Genomic DNA, 20,217 nt, shown 5'->3' with positions numbered 1-20,217 from the left:
GCATTTAAAACACATTTAGTTTATTAGTAATAAAGAGGAAATTCTGTAGGCCTGTGTTAAAACATTTCTATTTTGCTGAACCACATGCTGCACTAACCTGATAAACACACAACATTTTATTGATTCATTACCACAAAGAACTGTTTATATAAGTACAGTAAAGGTTAAAAACTATGGAAGCCTCATACTATATATATTTAGAATATATCAGAGTGTGACTTTTAAAGCTCTCAAATGTATTTCTCATAATTGCTGTTCTATTTCATAGTTGCCACTTTATTTCTCACAGTTGCAACTTCATTTCTCAGAATTGTGACTTTATATCTCACATTGTGACTTTTTTTTTTAACTATATCTCACCATTAGTTTTTTATTTATTTACTCTGAGGCAGATGCTGGCTTTCATAGGAAACATCAAAAAATAAATCAAAGAACAAACTGAATTTTCACACTGCTTACAAATATCCACACATATTTAGATTTTCCAGTGTTTGTTGAAGAAGCTGTAGAGAACTGCTCATCTGTCTTCAAAAGAAGACAAGTCTGCAAATTAAGTCAACAACTTAGAAGAAAACTGCATCTTCATGGATGAGAGACCAGGGAAGCTCTTGGCTCTCGTGCTCGGCAGCAGAATGAAGATGTCACTTGTGACAAACTGGCTACTACGGTGAGCTCTCAGCCCATCACTTACATTGTCAGTGTCTGTGTTTATATACATCCATGTGCTTGTATACACAGGGCATGCCTGTAATGTGAGATCTATGGTCACCCTGGGTCACATCAGGTAATCATTGCTTACTTTGTGAAGAGGGAATGACGGTAGCTTGTGCCTTATAAATAAACTAGGCCCACATCTGTCTGATCTATCTATCTATCTATCTATCTATCTATCTATCTATCTATCTATCTATCTATCTATCTGTCTGTCTGTCTGTCTGTCTGTCTGTCTGTCTGTCTGTCTGTCTGTCTGTCTGTCTGTCTGTCTGTCTGTCTGTCTATCTGTCGCTCTGTCTCTCTGTCTATTGTAGGACATAATTATTGATGTAGGCAGACATCATTAATTCTGATAACATATAGTACTAAGTTAAATTAGACATCTAGCTATAGGTTTAACCGTATGTTCATCTTCCCAGAGTTCTGTGGGTCTTGCTAAGCTATTTTTCCTCCCACCCACTTATCTTAAGCAACTTTCCGCATTGACTGTGATGGCAAGGACAAATGCTCACCCCTTCTACATTCTTTTTTTCTCCTTCTTTTTCAGTCTGAATTTCTGAAGCCCTGGTGGGGATTACTGAAACAATAACTGTTGGATTTTCTCTCTAGCATTGCTTAAAAAAAGCAACTTTGAAATGCCAGCTATGATAAATGAGATCTGTCAAAATTGGCTAGAGTAGTGTGTGATTTTAAGTTTGCATTCATTTTTCATGAAATTTGACATGCAGTTGTTAGAAACACTGTAGCTTCAGGCATCTTGTCTGTGTTGGTCCTTCTTCGTGAAATGGATTCATAGACAATCATAGTGACTTTGTTTTTGTATTTTTTCCTAAATAAGACTTGGTTTTCAGCAGGAATTGAGATGTAGTCCAGCACAGCCTCCAAAATTAGACATAAAATGTTGTGAGAGTGTTTACTGTAAATAGGAAAAAATCTGAGCAAGAACAGGGTAAAAGTTAGCTGACCGTCACAAAGATTGAGGCCTGGAGATTATTATTAAAGGTGCCCTCGAATGAAAAATTGAATTTATCTTGGCATAGTTAAATAACAAGAGTTCAGTACATGGAAATGACATACAGTGAGTCTCAAACTCCATTGTTTCCTCCTTCTTATATAAATCTCATTTGTTTAAAAGACCTCCGAAGAACAGGCGAATCTCAACATAACACCGACTGTTACGTAACAGTCAGGGTGTACGCCCCCAATATTTGCATATGCCAGCCCACGTTTCCAACATTATAAAAGGCATTAGACAAGGGCAGCCAGTATTAACGTCTGGATGTGCACAACCAAATCATCAGACTAGGTAAGCAAGCAAGAACAATAGCGAAAAATGGCAGATGGAGCAATAATAACTGACATGATCCATGATAACATGATATTTTTAGTGCTATTTGTAAACTGTCTTTCTAAATGTTTCGTTAGCATGTTGCTAATGTACTGTTAAATGTGGTTAAAGTTACCATCGGTTATTACTGTATTCACGGAGACAAGAGAGCCATCGCCATTTTCATTTTTAAACACTTGCAGTCTGTATAATGCATAAACACATCTTCATTCTTTATAAATCTCTCCAGCAGTGTAGCATTAGCCGTTAGCCACGGAGCACTATCAAACTCATTCAAAATCAGAAGTAAACAATATAACAGTATACAATACTCACATAATCTGACGCATGCATGCCGCATGCATCACGAACACTTTGTAAAGATCCATTTTGAGGGTTATATTAGCTGTGTAAACTTTGTTAAGGCACTGTTCAAGGCAAGCGCGAGCTCTGTGGGCGGAGAGCACGGGATTTAAAGGGGCCGCAGCATAAAATCGGCGCGTTTATAATTATGCCCCAAAATAGGCAGTTAAAAAAATTAATAAAAAAAAATCTATGGGGTATTTTGAGCTGAATCTTCACAGACACATTCAGGGGACACCTTAGACTTATATTACATCTTTTAAAAACATAATCTAGGGCACCTTTAATATTTTGAGGTCATTTGTCTGCTGTAAGGATCAGACTTCATTTAGTGCAAGGATTTTCTTTTTTTTCTTTTCTTTTCCCCCCCAAAAAACAAATATATACAGTATCTCACAGAAGTGAGTACACCCCTCACATTTTTGTAATATTGTATTGTATTTTGTAAAAATATCTTTTCATGTGACAACACTGAAGAAATGACACTTTGCTACAATGTATAGTAGTGGGTGTACAGCTTGTATAACAGTGTAAATTTGCTCTCCCCTCAAAATAACTCAACACACAACCATTAATGTCTAAACCGCTGGCCACAAAAGTGAGTACACCCCTAACTGAAAATGTCCAAATTGGGCCCAATTAGCCATTTTCTCTCCCCGGTGTCATGTGACTCGTTAGTGTTACAAGGTCTCAGGTGTGAATGGGGAGCAGGTGTGTTAAATTTGGTGTTATCGCTCTCACTCTCTCATACAGGTCACTGGAAGTTCAACATGGCACCTCATGGCAAAGAACTCTCTGAAACAAAGAATTGATGCTCTACATAAAGATGGCGTAGGCTATAAGAAGATTACCAAGACCCTGAAACTGAGCTTCAGCAGGGTGGCCAAGACCACACAGCGGTTTAACAGGACAGGTTCCACTCAGGACAGGTTCCACTCGGAACAGGCCTTGCCATGGTCGACCAAAGAAGTTGAGTGCACGTGCTCAGCGTCATATCCAGAGGTTGTGTTTGGGAAATAGACGTATGAGTGCTGCCAGCATTGTTGCAGAGGTTGAAGGGGGGGAGGGCAGCCTGTCAGTGCTCAGACCATACGCCGCACACTGCATCAAATTGGTCTGCATGGCTGTTGTCCCAGAAGGAAGCCTCTTCTAAAGATGACGCACAAGGAAGCCCGCAAACAGTTTGCTGAAGACAAGCAGACTAAGGACATGGATTACTGGAACCATGTCCTGTGGTCTGATGAGACCAAGATAAACTTATTTGGTTCAGATGGTGTCAAGCATGTGTGGCAGCAACCAGGTGAGGAGTAAAAGACAAGTGTGTCTTGCCTACAGTCAAGCATGGTGGTGGGTGTGTCATGGTCTGGGGCTGCATGAGTGCTGCCGGCACTGGGGAGCTACAGTTCATTGAGGGAACCATGAATGAACAGAGCATGATCCCCTCCCTTCGGAGACTGGGCCGCAGGACAGTATTCCAACATGATAATGACCCCAAACACACCTCCAAGACGACCACTGCCTCGCTAAAGAAGCTGAGGGTAAAGGTGATGGACTGGCCAAGCATGTCTCCAGACCTAAACCCTATTGAGCATCTGTGGGGCATCCTCAAATGGAAGGTGGAGGAGCGCAAGTCTCTAACATCCACCAGCTCCGTGATGTCATCATGGAGGAGTGGAAGAGGACTTCAGTGGCAACCTGTGAAGCTCTGGTGAACTCCATGCCCAAGAGGGTTAAGGCAGTGCTGGAAAATAATGGTGGCCACACAAAATATTGACACTTTGGGCCCAATTTGGATATTTTCACTTAGGCTTGTACTCACTTTTGTGGCCAGCGGTTTAGACATTAATGGCTGTGAGTTGAGATATTTTGAGGGGACAGCAAATTTACACTTTTATACAAACTGTACACCCACTACTTTACACTGTAGCAAAGTGTAATTTCTTCAATGTTGTCACATGAAAAGATATAATAAAATATTTACAAAAATGTGTGGGGTGTACTCACTTCTGTGTTCTGTGAGATACTGTATATATATGTATGTATGTATGTGTATATATATATATATATATATATATATATATATATATATGTGTGTGTTTGTGCTGCCGCGCTGAGCCGGAGAGAGCAGTTTTGAACCACTCAGTAGTTATTTCTGTGTTACAAATATTTAAATTATCACAAAAGTACTGTGATAAAAGTTAAGATATAAACACTGATGTCTACGATAACGATCAAAATAGCACAAACCACCATTTGAAACAAACTTGGCACTTCAAATAACGGTTGTATCAGTTACATCTCACGCTACTAGGTGGCCAGGCGACAAGTTGTTGTTTTTTTTTTTGTTTTTTTTGGCAAGGCGACACAAGTGACTATAAAAAAATTTTATTTGTCATTGAATCATTCATTCAAAAGATTTGTTCAAAAACACTGATTCATCCAGTAATGAAACAAGTATTAATTAATGACTCATTGAATTAATTCAAATCCATTTTTTAATTAATCCATTCAAATTAATGAAACATATTTTCCCAGCAATTAACATTTTGTCAGAAGCTCTAGTAAATTACATGTTATTTTGTTTAGTAGTATATTCAGAATTGTGTAAGTATTGTGATCTCTATTTCAAACCAAAAAAATCATGATTCTCATTTTATCCAGAATTGCGCAGCTCTAGTATATGTGTAGTAAGTGTATATATATAGCCCCCACTGAAAAACCCTACTCTAGAAGGCTATTTGAATCATATATGATTCAAATAGCCTTCTAGAGTAGGGTTTTTCACACTATTTCAGGCTATTTGAATCATATATGATTCAAATAGCCTTCTAGAGTAGGGTTTTTCAGTGGGGGCTATATATATACACTTACTACACATATGCTAGAGCTGCCAATCAACCGCTAGTTGTAACATTGTTAAGACCAAGACCATCCCAATGCCACCCACAGCACCAAAACTAGAGCACATTCATTTGAGAAATTACTGATGGCCTTTGGCAGGCTGGTCCGGATTAGGAGATCTCTCAGCGGAGTGTCTGAGCCCTGCTCAGTATCGAACCACTATTACAGAAAATGTTTTTTTTACAGGCTGGTCTGTGGCTGTTTTCAATAGAAAGCATGCATGCTTCTTTTTAATGGCATTTAAGAAACCATTAGAGGGAAGAAAATTGCAATAAATTAGGAGTTATTCAGTAATGAGCTCATGAGTGAAGCGCTCTAGAGTTCTTATTAATGACGGCTGGTCACAGACACTTAATTCAAAAACATTAGCTCTAATTCATTTGTTAATATTTATTAGAGTAGGCTATGAAAGAGGAATGGTTTAGAGATGATGGACTTGTAATTAGGCTTGGGCTGAAAATGACTCCAAGTGACTTTCTGGCTCACTGGCAACTCCTCACCAAGTTCATAAATGAACCTGGGCTCCTCTGCAGAGCTCTGGGGTCAGTGAGAGGGAACAGGGGAACTGACCCAGATCAGCCCCCTGCAGATGTAGTAATGTTCAATATCAAAACACGACTGGATGAAGGAGAGATGAAGATAATTAGAGCTGGAATTAAAAAGCAGCTTTAATTAGAGCAGCGCTGTAATGTATTGTTGACTGAACCCCTTGAAATGTATGACACATTTCAGGAATTTTTTTTGCCACTGTAAAAATACATGTATATGTAAATATGTATAGCAGATATTAAGCAGACAGTCTACTAATACTTTAATGACTGGTAGTTGACATGTAGTTGCAAAGTTACTTATAGTATACTTAATGTCTACAGTTGACCATTAAAATAGTGTTACCAAAAAATCTTACTGACCCCAAACAACTATATAAATACATTACTCAATTAATTGGTTTCAGTAGGGTAAACTTAAACAAATTAGTTGAATCAAAGTAACTTTGAGTATTTAGTTCTTTTTCTTTTGAATTCACTAAACTGACACATTGTAAATAATCTGAATTGTTTTAATATTTTGAGTTTTATGAACTTGTTTCTTTTAATTTAGACAAATGTAAGTTTAAATGAAACTGGGCTAGGGTTTCTATTTCCCAGCATGCTTTGCCATGACACTCAAAAGGGAGAGTAAATGCTAAAATTGTGACATAGGCGAAGGTACTGATCTAGTGTCTAGCGAACGTGCAAAGACTACAGAAAAAGGTAAAATAACGATGTCGGACGATTTTGAAGTTGGAGAACGATTTTTTTGCCCGACCATTTTACTTCCGCCTACGTCACACGTGATCTTTCCTACATGATTACGTAATGCGTGGCGAATCGCAGAGCAGTGCCAGATAAGCATTTGTGGTTAAAAAGTATATACATTTTTATTATTTTTAGAAAATGACCAATCGCTTCACTAGATAAGAGCCCTATTCTTTGGCTGGGATCATGTTGAGCCATTTGAAGCTGCACTGTAACTGCAATTTGGACCTTCAACCCATTGTACACCAGTGAAGTCCTCCATATGGAGAAAAACCCTGGAATGTTTTCCTCAAAAATCTTAATTTCTTTTCGACTGAAGAAAGAAAGACATGAACATCTTGGATGACATGGGGGTGAGTAAATTATCAGAAATTTTAATTCTTAAGTAAACTTAAGAAAGGATGAGTTCCTGACCAGAAGCGAGAAGCAGAGTCAAAGATAACACTAACAGAAAGAGAATACAAGAGACAAAAGCACTGGTTATGTGACTGAGCGTTCTGGAGGCAGAGAGAGTGGCACTGCCCTGTTCAGTGACAGCGCTTGCTGTGGGGCTTCTGTCCCCTCAGACATTCAGGGGTGAAGGAAAGAGCGGAGAGGGGAAGGGGAGTAATCACTCCAGGGGTGGCAGCGCGAGAGGGGGCCGGCGACGAGCAGTCATTCCCATGTGGCTCAGGCCCATCAGCACAGTCAAAGTGAGGAGCACAGGGGGCACTTGTCTCCTCTAATCACACCACATCCCTACTGATAAAACCACGCACCGTGTCCACCACTCACTAGGCTCACACGCTGGAGGAGATGCAGACTAAGATTGTGAATTGTTTGTTCTCCTGTTTACACTGGCTTGTTATTTGCTTGTTTGAAAAGTAGAACACTGCTTAATGTCTGTTATAGCTGAAGTGCTACGAACACTGCGTGACAAAACAGTGATACAGACACTGTTAGAGCTATATTAAAGGATTAGTTCACTTCAGAATTAAATTTTCCTGATAATTTACTCACCCCTATGTCATCCAAGATGATTATGTCTTTCTTTCTTTCTTCAGTTGAAAAGAAATTAAGGTTTTTGAGGAAGACATTCTAGGATTTTTCTCCATATCGTGGACTTCAATGGGGACCAACGAGTTGAAGGTCCAAATTGCAGTTTCAGTGCAGCTTCAAAGGGCTGTACACAATCCCAGATGAGTTATAAGGGTCTTTTCTAGCAAAATGTTCTGCTGTTTTCTAAAAAAAAATAAAATTTATATACTTTTGAACAACAAATGCTCATCTTGCACTAGCTCTGCGATGCGCCACGCATTACGTAATCACATTGGAAAGGCCATGCGTGACATAGGCGGAAGTAACAAGAAAGTGTTTACAAAGTTGGACGATTTTGAAGTTGAAGTAGAAAATGAGATGGAGTTTTTCACTCTACCGCGGTACTTCCACCTATGTCATGTGCAACCTTTCCAACGTGATTACGTAATGTGCATCGCAGAGCTAGTGCAAGATGGGCATTTGTGGTTAAAATGTACTTTTTTTTTTTTTTTTAGAAAATGACTGATCGATTCCTCAGCTCGGATCGTGTAGAGCCCTTTGAAGCTGCATTGAAACTGCAATTTGGACCTTCAACCTGTTGGTACCCATTGAAGTCCACTATATGGAGAAAAATCCTAGAATGTCTTCCTCAAAAACCTTCATTTCTTTTCGACTGAAGAAAGAAAGACATTAACATCTTGGATGACATGGAGGTGAGTAAATTATCAGGAAATTTTAATTTTGAAGTGACCTAATCCTCTAAGGATACTTTTTAGGTTATTATTGTATTGGTAGTCATTTTTTATGACTCTCTTTTCAAAGGAAATGCCATAAAGATTAGACTACAAACTTGAAGTTTAACAGTTTTTACTTGTACATTTGTCCAAATAAAAAATCAAAAGTTGTATGTTATATGAATGGAAGTGACAAAGAAATAAGATCCTATGGGAAAAATTTGCATGAAACATACAAAGTTTTTTTCTTACACATACTAAATATGAATTATAATATTAACTTGTTTTTAACATATAAAATATAAACTAAAACATAACATTCAAAAATGTTTTCTTATCTTGAACTTAATGTTCAAAAGGTCAAAACACTTAAATAATCAGAAAAATAACATATTTTATTAGTTTAATGTTGCATTTGTACCTACAGTATGTGAAATTGTTTATTTTAAAATACATATTCCCCTTTCTATTTAGCTTTTGATTAACATGTTCAGTATGTAAACTTATTTGATTATAATTGCCTATTCCAAACATAAACCATATACTTGCAGTGTAGCTTAATTTTTAGACTGACAAAAAATACACAAAATACAAATTTCAAGGACTTTTCACAAAGAAAAGGGGGAAAGTTCAAGACATCTCGTTTATTTTGGAAACTTACTAAATGTCTGAGTGTTCTTAAAATTTGTGCTTTTGAGCAAATGAATAGCAATTTAAGTTATACTGCACACTTGTGGTGTACATCAACTTTTTATGATTCCCCTCGAGAATGGATTTGTTGGAAAGAAGGTTTCTGATCGCCTTTATGAGCACAGTTGTTTTGTATCCAGGCGGAAAGGCCTCGTGAATACGACATCTCTTGCACTTCAGCGCTCATCACACTTTTTCACATGAACTGTTCTCATATGACCATCACTTTTTCTGCCCTAATATGAAATGTGTGTAAATAACCACAGTAATCATTATTTGTTTCTGCAGCCATAAAACCGTGAAGAGTTGAAGAGCGTGACTCTATCCTAACAATAATCCTGGTGAGTAATGGTCAGCTGCTGAATTTAGTTTTTATTATACTGACTCTTAGCAAATCAGAAAACTGTTCTAAGGCTTTATGTTTTACCTTTTCTTTTGTTCAATTATTTTTAAAATGATATAAAAAGTGCATTCTTTTCTTATATTGTTAATGTTCCATGATAACAAATAAGATCAACTATAAGAAGCACACACTAATGTCTTTTCTTTTCTAATTTGTGTTGCATTCTCACATAATTAATTTTATCAGAACATTTTTCTCATCAGCCAACAATTTCTTTTCAAATACACCAGCATTTATGCTGCTTTTAGCTGCCAGCCGTTTTACTAAACAGCTACAATTGAATCATCAAATCAGACTAAATGACTGAGCATTAATGCTATTGTTTTAAGTGAGTCATAATTAGCATTTGCCTAATTGTGTCTGCAGGGGAAACATGGGGTTAAAAGAGGCTAAGACCCGTTCTTTCAGATTTAACTCTTGTTCCACAATGGCACAAATCAGTGTAGCATTATAGTCAGAAAGATAATTATTATCTTTTAAGGAAATAAGGACTCGAGGGCTTTTCCCCCATCATTTCTCCCTCTCTCTCCCACTCAAACATTTAGCATATTTGTCGTTCTTAAGAAATACCTCTCTGCCCTTGGTTTCATGCCAGTCTATAATGAGTATGACGGAATGCGTGGAGCTATGCCACCTTATTTCTGGAAGTAACCTGGTGTGAAGGGCACTGACCAAACAAATATGGAAGCTTATGCTGCTAATTACCAAAGCATGAGATGCCTGAAGCTCTTTAACTCAAAGAGAATCTTTCTAAATTAGATTCACACACAGCCTGTAAAATACTGGTACTGTTTACCACAATAACAGAGTATCAGATCATCAACAAGCACCTAAGTGACCCTGAACGGCTTATAGTCTTTTTAATTAAATTTTCATTTTTATTTATTTTCTTAACATTACTTCATAATGCTCATGTCCCCCATTCTATATAATACACAAATATATATTCTTTATTATATATGTAATATTAATTATATTACTAAATATTAATTTCCATTAATTTTTTTCATATATATATATATATATATATATATATATATATATATATATATATATATATATATATATGAAATTCATATTTCATATATATGAATGAAAAATGGAGATAATAATATTAATGATATTACATATATAATAAGGAATATATTTGTGTATTATATAAAATATATATTTATATATAATATACAAAATATATGTGTGTTTAGTTATATATATATATATATATATATATATATATATATATATATATATATTAAAATCAAACACAACTTACATCAACCAATTTGGTGCCATGTTTAAAAAATAAATACAAAAATAACAATTTTGTGATATAATTAGTAATATTAGTATTGAAGTTATGGTGTACTTTTTTGCACTAGTGCCATTTTAGTAAATCTAGTTAATTTAAATTGGTATAATTAGTGTTCTAGGGGGAAAAAGGCTGAAATACTTTTTTTAGAGTAGTGTGTGAAAATGATAACAGCTAGATTGTGATAAGGTTGCACACAGTCGACACAAAAGAAATCTAGTAATGATATTGGCTGATAGTTATGTGGAATAATAGCCATGTAATTAGAGCATGAAATTCTGTTAAGACCCTCGTTAAACTGACTTTGGAAGAACAATGCGATAATATTATAAATCACAAAAAAATTGCTTTTATTAAGAAATGTTTTTTCTTAAAAGACAAAATGTTCATTTCTCAATGTCATTCTGCTCTGATTTTTTTTTTTCTTTTTTTGAAAAGTTCATTTCTGAGGTAGTTGGTACCAGGCGAGGGTCTCCTTTGTCATCCTAAATAGATGTCTCAGCGCTCCGCTCTGCCTTTTCTACAGATCAGAAGAAAAACAGTAATGAAAAGTGAACAAATGAAATCAAATAAAACAGGGTCACACATCACTATAAGGGCACCAAATGGTCACTGGCATGGAAGTAATCTTTTTTTCTTGTGTTTCTGCAGAAAAATGGGAAAAAGCCATCAGCTCTAGATTCACAAAAAGAGGGGAAAAAAGCAAGTTGTTATTTTGCCCGAAGCGCAGCTAACTGCATCAACAAAAAAAATGTACGGTCTGCGCAGAGCGCTGTGTGACAGAGGAAAGCCAGTCATTTTAATAAAAAAGGACAGTTCTTTTGTGAAAAAGTGCTGAGCCGTTTGCATTCTGGGCAGGCAGAAAAATGTTTAAATAACCTGATTTTTATTCTATCTGATATGCGGTTATGTGCGTGTGAGGGTGTGCTGGTACTTTAAGAGCATGGAAATCAGGGTCTCCTCCAAGTGATCTCCAGGGAGTTCGGCTGAGTTTGAAGTACAAATGCTGAATTTATTTAACCTCTTGACAAATATGCATATATCTTACATTCTTTGAGCCTCATTTCCATAAAAATTCATCTTAAAGACATCAGGAAGTGCTTTTAATTAAGTTTACTGTCAAATTAGAATGCTTTTTTGTCCTCTTTGACAAGTTTGTTATAGTTTAAAATGGCAATATTATTAAAATTCTTTATGTGGTACTTACTTTTCAGGAAAAGATTGGTATGTTTTCTACATGCTCTATGATAAAGTGCTAGTTGTATATCTCTATTATCTGTGAGGATTTGTGAAAATAATCACTCACGATGGGTCCATGTTTTACAATAACGTGCACTGACAGTTGGCGATGACAGGCTTTGAACCAAATCATAGAAATTGCGTTACCAGAAATCATGCAAGACACGGAAACTTCTTAAATTGGCTGTTGTAATCGAATTGCAATGTTTAAAGATCCATGTCTCTGTGAAAAATGGCAAACACATGGGCTGTTGAATCCTTTGTTTCCTCAATTAAATTGTTTAATGCATAATATTATTCACATTTTGCGTAATCTAATAATGACAGTTACAAAGCTGGGATTATTGTATCACTTTTTGTTTTTTGCTCATTTATTAAAAAACATTTTTTAGCCTGAAGCTTTGAATTGCCAGTCATTACCCATGTCAATACAATCTGTAACTTGAGTCAAACATAATTAATCTAGAAGCACATGAAGGTTGAAAAAATATAAATATTATATTTAGTTTAGGTACACTATGTAACTTTTTGTCCTCTAGGTGTTCAAATCCAAGCCATTCTTGATTCTCGTTTTATTATGAGCGTTCAGTTTTTGCAAGTAGAAGCTCCTCTGTTCCACGTTTTTTTTTAACAGGTGATTCGCTGGAGATTTGAGATTTAGATGCTTCATGTCAGCATTTTTCGCTCGTTGTGCACTAACCTATGCTACTCCCAAATGCTTCAAAGTAGCCAGAGCAACTTTTCTCTATTTACGGATATGACAAGACACGCATGGGTGAGTGACCTGTATGCAAGTCCTGCTCGGTCTAAAATATAAACACTTATAATGGACTTAAGATACTAAACCAGGGTAAGACAGAAATGCTTTTTTAGTTAGTAATTTAATTTTTTTTCTTACATGTCATGTCCGGGGCTCCGTATTTCCCTCCAAATCTCTCACCACACTTTTCTAAAGTGTTTAGTTGTCAAAGTACACAACGAAGCATTGTTTTATTACTATTATGTCAAATTTTAATGTTCTTCAATTGTAGTTATAGCTGTGTAAAGGTAATTTTTAACATGATATATGAGTGAGCTTGGTCTTTCTGGAGCTTAAAGGATGCTACCAAGAATGATAACTATAAAGATAATGATAAAGATATAGTTCTAAAAAATCGTTTCTAAATATAAAATAATAGCAGAGTCCACACCACAGCTCTAACGATAGAGGAACTTTCGCTTTCAGAACGATTTGTTTCTACTTTGAACAATAAAATACTTACAGCCATTCAGAATCCAGTCTAATTTAAGGGCTCGCGAATTTAAAATGGCAGGCGACATTGCGGAGAAGTTAATCACCGATGTCCAGAAAAATCCAGCACTGTTTGACCAGACAAACTCCCTTTTCAAGGATACGTTACAGAAAATGGATACATGGAAAACAATCGGTCATACTCTCGGAATAAATGGTGAGAAGTATTAACAGAGATGAGATCATTATGCTAGTCTAACAAAATTACCTCAGGTATCCAGCGTAGTTTCCACAACATTGTCTTACTTTCTTTGAATTTGCAGTGAAAAAGACTAACGATAAGTGTTGTTTTTATTCCACTATATTGACTACGTCGTTATCTAAATTCATGCTATCTAGATTCACTGGAAACAGCATGCTGAGGACATCTACTGGTTAAATCTGTGTAAATGCAACAAGAACAGCAAAAACACGTTCAATGACGTTGTACATACTTTGAAGCTGCAGCGCGCGAGCTTAAAATAAACAGATTGTTATTGTTAACGTCTGGATGTGCACAGATGAATCAACAGACTAGCTAAGCAAGCAAGGACAACAGCGAAAAAGGGCAGATGGAGCGATAATAACTGACATGATTCATGATAACATGATATTTTTAGTGATATTTGTAAATTGTCTTTCTAAATGTTTCGTTAGCATGTTGCTAATGTACTGTTAAATGTGTTTAAAGTTACCATCGTTTCTTACTGTATTCACGGAGACAAGAGCCATCGCTATTTTCATTTTTAAACACTTGTAGTCTGTATAATTCATAAACACATCTTCATTCTTTATAAATCTCTCCAACAGTGTAGCATTAGCCGTTAGCCACGGAGCATATAGCCTCAAACTCATTCAGAATCAAATGTAAACATCAAAATAAACACTGTACTTACGCGATTAGACATGCTGCATGACAAACACTTTGTAAAGATCCATTTTGAGGGTTATATTAGCTGTTTGAACTTTTTTTTTTATGTTGTTTAAGGCAAGCGCGAGCTCCGTGGGCGTGGAGCACAAGAATTAAAGGGCCACACACCCTGAATCGGCTCATTTCTAATTATGCCCCAAAATAGGCACTTAAAAAATGAATTAAAAAAAAATCTATGGGGTATTTTGAGCTGAAACTTCATAGACACATTCAGGGGACACCTTAGACTTATATTACATCTTTTAAAAAAAGTTCTAGGGCACCTTTAAAGCTCTAGGATGTAATGTCCTATACATCCATTGTTCCAAACTTGTGGGTCGCAACCCAAAAATGGATCTGATATGTTTGTGCAGTAGAAACTAACTAAATAGTGTGCATGTTTGGTGTTCTATGTCTTACAATAGGCTAATATCATGGGCCACTGCTATTGAAGCATTTATTTTGTATGTTTCAGGAAGGGAGTTTCTGGATCCAAAGCTGTGCCCAGGCAAACATTCATTAGCTCCCATTCTCCAAGGACAGAATGATGCACTCCAAAGCCAATTAGGTGCATTGAGCAGAATGTAAACCATGAGCAAATGTGTGTTTACTCCTCACCTTTGCTTCAGCAATGTAAATAGTCTCAGATACTGGCCCACACCAGCAGGCCCACAAGATGAATCGCACAGTGCCTTCATCTTCAGCCTTTTTTAATGTTCAGCCGGATCTACTGAGCGCTTCTCTTCCCTTCCCATTGAAATATTGCTTTTTTCCTAGCCGTAGCTCTCCCCTCAGAATTGAACAAATGAAGAGTCAGCATTCGCAGGTTAATACAATATCAAAGTATGACAAATTGTTCAAAGGCAGGCCAGGCCGAAACGCATCTGCATAAAAGCTGACTGGCAGTAGACTGGCGGCTTTTTGATACTATATCTTCAGACTGACAATCCCAGTGGACTTTAATGCATTTTTTTGCATAGCATTATCACATTCTTTTGGCTATTTTTTGCATTACCGCACATGCGCACAGATGAAATTTGGCCCAATTATTGTAAAGAGGGAAGAAAGTAACCTGGTGTGAACTTTGGTCTGTGGTTTTGTTATATTTCCTGCCCTGTAGCACGAAAGTAAGGATGCGTAAGATGTTTCTCTCAGTAGCTTTGTAGGGAATAACGTCATACTGTGACATAGAAGAAAAAGAAACCCCTGTGGGTTGAAATGTTTATGTATTAAAGTAGATAGAGCATAGCTCTAAGAAAGGAAAATGGCTTTAGGGCTTTCCAAAATCTGCTTGTACATGGTGTCATGTGGGGCGTCTTATTCCATCTTATCTCTGGGGTTGACACGTGTGACTTTTAATCGATTTGTCACTAATGTGAGCAGATGTTTTATTCCCAGACCCCCATATTTTTAAATCACAATATTTTAATATAGTGTTATAATGTTAGGATATCACTAATTTGTAATGATGGTTGAATTTTGTTTATGAAAGTGTTAACTTTTTATATCTATAGAAAAAGTGTATTTCTATTTATTCTTTTATTAGTGTGTATATAAATATAAAATGTATATATTTATATTTAAAAATATAAATATATAATATTTGCATTTTAATCACACATCACATTACTGTTTTTTTTTAAACTCAGTTTTAGAATGCAGATTATTGAATGACAATTGTATGTAAAACATAATATACATATTAATAAATAAGAACTAAGAAAAAATATTGTAATATATAATAATATAAATATAAGAACTGTACGGAAGAGGATTAGGGCCAAGCAATAATAAAAAATAAAACCATCTCGAGATTAAAGTTGTAAAATTTCGAGAAAAAATCTAAATAAAATGTTGAGAATAAACTCGTTAAATTACGAGAAAAAACTCGTTAAATTTCAAGAAAAAAGTCGAAGTTAAATCAAGAAAAAAAATAAATTTGAGAATAAAGTTAAATTACGAGAAAAAACTTGTTAAATTTCAAGAAAAAAGTTAAATTCGAGAGTTAAATAAAAAGTCGTTGAGAATAAACTCGTTAAATTACGAGAAAAAAGTCTGTTGAGTAAATAAATTACGAGAAAAAACTTGTTAAATTTGTTAAATTTCAAGAAAAAAGTCGAGATAAAATGTTGAGAATAAACTAGTTAAATTACGAGAAAAAACTCGAGAAAAATTAAATTTCAAGAAAAAAGTCGAGATAAAATGTTGAGAATAAACTCATTAAATTACGAGAAAAAAAGTCGTTAAATTACGAGAAAAAACTCGTTAAATTTCGAGAAAAAAGTCGAGATAAAATGTTGAGAATAAACTCATTAAATTACGAGAAAAAAAGTCGTTAAATTACGAGAATAAACTCATTAAATTATGAGAAAAATGTCATTAAATTTTGAGAAAAAAGTCGAGATAAAACGTTGAGAATAAAGTCATTAAATTACGAGAAAAAAACTCGTTAAATTTCGAGAAAAAAGTCGAAATAAAATGTTGAGAATAAACTCGTTAAATTACGAGAAAAAACTCGTTAAATTTCGAGAAAAAAATCGAGATAAAATGTTGAGAATAAACTCGTTAAATTTCAAGAAAAAAGTCGAGATAAAATGTTGACAATAAACTCATAATTTAATGAGTTTATTCTCGAAATTTAACGAGTTTTTTCTCGTAATTTAACGAGTTTATGTATATAGTGTGTGTGTATATATATATATATATATATATATATATATATATATATATATATATATATACACACACACACACACACATGCTGTTATTGTCATAATCAAATCACTGTTAACACATCATATGACTATTGGCGTTATGATTAAATATTTAACTAATTCTATCTAATTGATTCCAGGAGACCCTACAGCACATACTGTGGCTGATAAGGCCAATTAGAGCTCATTTTTGCCAAGACCTCAGTGTCATCCACTGTTATTGAACGCTACAGCGGCAGGTGACAAGGTGAGTAATATCAGCCTGCTGTAAGCCACCAGGGAGGGGTTCTAACACAATGTCTTCCCCAGAGAGTCGCCCTGCTCCCCTAAGCCGCACCGCAGGCTCTGTTAAATGTCAGACATCTCCACAGTAGAAGCCTTAATATCAGACAGCGGGACCGGGACAAAAGATCAACTTGGAGTGCTATGAAAGGATAATAACTATTGTAGCTAAAAATGCTTGCTTTTCAGCTCTAATGAGACGGAGAGTACAGCTTTAAAGCTCACGGTTAAGGCCTAATTAATCATTCTTCGTGGCAGTCTCCCGCGGATATCCATTAGAGTTTTATTTCAGAAGCCACCATGCCTTCAATGGCACTCCAATTGTTTTGGAGGGTTTTATATTAACCTGAGTGTAGATTGATTGCTCGGGGTATGAATAGAATGCATGCGGAGATGGATAATGTTCTGCCATTGTACGATACGGTGCACACAAAAGTCTCACACAAGTCATGCGGGGTTGTGCATCTACTTTGAGTGCACTTTGACTATATCATGGCTGTGTTTGTTGTCTGACATTTTGAAGCCATATAATTCTGCATCAGCTAGCTGAATTTCCCCGCTAATACACCGATATGAAACTAAGCGCCCTACTGTCAACTACTAGGTGAGAAACGCCACTGAACGGAGCTCACGCCCTCTGTCACATCCAGCGGCCACCACCGAGCACCCTTGATGAATTAATTCTGGCATAAATTAAAAGCGCCGAACGTAAACAGTCTGTTAATTTTCCCCGCTGGCCTGTGGAGGAGATCTCCATCACGGCTGGATGTTCAGCCTCTAGCTGTGCCGAGGGTGGAAATGGCCAAGAGAGGCGACCGCCCCCACTGTGTTCGCTACAGGAGGGATGCATACAGATTTAGTTCGCTTAATGAAGGCTAATTGTTTGCGAGGGGATGACAAACACTCGGCCGCACTGTGTTGTCTAATATGAGCGAGTTCCATGAGTTCAGCTGTCATTCTGTGCTTACCGCTCACAGCGATGGCCTCTCCCTGCCTGCTCATCTCTGCGGCCCATCGCACATGGTTTGTAGTTGGTTTTTATGCTCTCTGACTTTTCGAATTAGAACAGAAGGATAAAACAAGACTTCTGATGCTGCAGTTATAAGCCTTAGTTCAAAGTGAGGCTCAAATCCTGAGTGTAAAAATAATATACAGTGTATATATGAGAGAGATAGAGACAGAGAGATTTTGGTCCATATTGATATGATAGTATCACACAGTTGCTGCAGATTTGTTGGCTGCACATCCATGATGCAATCTCCCTTTCCATCACATCCCAAAAGTGCTCTAGTGGTGAACTCATTGTTATGTTCAAGATAACCGTTTGAGATGATTTGAGCTTTGTGACATGGCGTGCTGGAAGCTGAAATTCGCCATCATTGTCAGCAACAATACTCAGGTACTTTGGGGCATTTAAACGATTCTCAATTGGTACTAAGGGGAACAAAGTGTGCCAAGAAAATATCCCTCAACACCATTACACCACCAGCAGCAGTCTGATCTGTTGATAGAAGCCAGGATTGATCCTTGTTTTCATGTTGTTTATGCCAAATTCTGACCCTACCATCTGAATGTCTCAGCAGAAATCCAGACTAATCAGACCAGGCAACGCTTTTCCAATCTTATATTGTTCAATTTTGGTGAGCCCGTGCAAATTGTAGCCTCAATTTCCTGTTCCTAGCTGAAAGGATTGGCACCTGGTGTGATCTTGCTGCTTCAAGGTTCGACATGTTCAGAGATGCTCTTCTGCAGACCACACTCATAATGAGTTACCGTTGCCTTTCTATCACCTCAAACCTGTCTGCCCATACTTCTCTGACCTCTGGCATCAACAAGGTATTTTCTTCCACAGAACTGCTGCTCACTGGATATTTTCTCTTTTTCGAACCATTCTCTGTAAACCCTAGAGATGGTTGTGTGTGAAAATACCAGTAGATCAGCAGTTTCTGAAATACTCAGACCAGCCCATCTGGCACCAATAACCATGCCACGTTCAAAGTCACTTAAATCACCTTTCTTCCCCATTCTGATGCTCAGTTTGAACTTCAGCAAATCGCCTTGACCATGACTACATGCCTGATGATTGAGTTGCTACCATGTGATTGGCTGATTAGATCAATTTGGCTGATTAGATATTATAATATATAATATAATATTTAGATACAATATAAGCAAGTGCCCCCAATTTAATTTACACAACTGATGTGAAGGTCTTTGCCAAATGGTTGTGCTGGTGGTAAGCAATTTTAGCTAGTGTTAAGAAATTTTCCAAAAACATACTGTGCTGATTTTGTTAATTTGCAGTTTTTAGTTTAAACCTTGACCTTTCTGTGTCTCAGAATCCATTCCTCTATCACATTCTCTGAATGTGCACTCATCTCTTCAATGCTTACGTCAGTAAAAACTTTTGCACTAGGCAGATGGAGAAATGGAGTTCAGGTACAGTACGTTTTGGCTTAACAGCCCAGACCTCATTAATGCAAATCCACTTCCTATGGACAGGAAGAAAATAGACTTGATCCATGGAAGGGCTCAGCTGGGTCTGGATCAAACCATGGGTTCAGGGGTTGGGTGGGCACATGTGCCAATCAAATGCAGAATATACTGTACGTAATTTGAGGATAGAGGGTTAGGGACAACCCATGAGCAGTCTGTTTACTAAACGGGTTGAAGGGTAATGTTTAGCAGGCCTGAAGCTGTTTAATGAGTGACATTAGCCACCTTTGTTTGCTTAACATAATCAGACTGAGGCTTTGATTACATGAGACAATGATTATTATACAGTAGCTGTTTGTTTGATTGCTTGTTCCTGGTGTTCTAAATATCAAATGCACACAGAGACGACAAAAAACAAAACTGCAGCTGAAGATAATAAGAGAATTTTTTAAACAAAATAACACATGCAAAGATTTAGCTAAAAGTAGCTCTAGGAGATTCGCCTGTCATCTTTTTTTTATTATTTAATTTAAAGAATAATGTAAACTTGCAAATCATCTACTGTATGACAGTCCCCCAAAACATTTCTTTACTATTTATGTTACCTCAA

The 20,217-nt window shown here is 36.5% G+C and overlaps 1 long non-coding RNA gene across 2 annotated transcripts in view; it reads left to right on the top strand.

Moving 5' to 3' along the window:
* The window catches only part of LOC125260659, a 28,939-nt gene extending 15,695 nt beyond the window's left edge, over positions 1–13,244 (top strand). The window contains exons 3-6 of one of the 2 annotated variants that reach the window (XR_007183097.1): positions 489–667; positions 9,333–9,385; positions 11,195–11,307; positions 11,408–13,244. This is a non-coding gene — a long non-coding RNA (uncharacterized LOC125260659). Of the gene's footprint in view, positions 1–479; positions 668–9,332; positions 9,386–11,194; positions 11,308–11,407 lie in introns of both variants that reach the window. The other variant, XR_007183098.1, reaches the window with a different exon arrangement.
* Positions 13,245–20,217: the final 6,973 nt, after the last annotated feature.

This window comes from Megalobrama amblycephala, linkage group LG24 (genome assembly GCF_018812025.1).
Source record: "Megalobrama amblycephala isolate DHTTF-2021 linkage group LG24, ASM1881202v1, whole genome shotgun sequence".
NCBI classification, from domain to species: domain Eukaryota; kingdom Metazoa; phylum Chordata; class Actinopteri; order Cypriniformes; family Xenocyprididae; genus Megalobrama; species Megalobrama amblycephala.
This window is presented reverse-complemented; position numbering and strand designations above follow the sequence as displayed.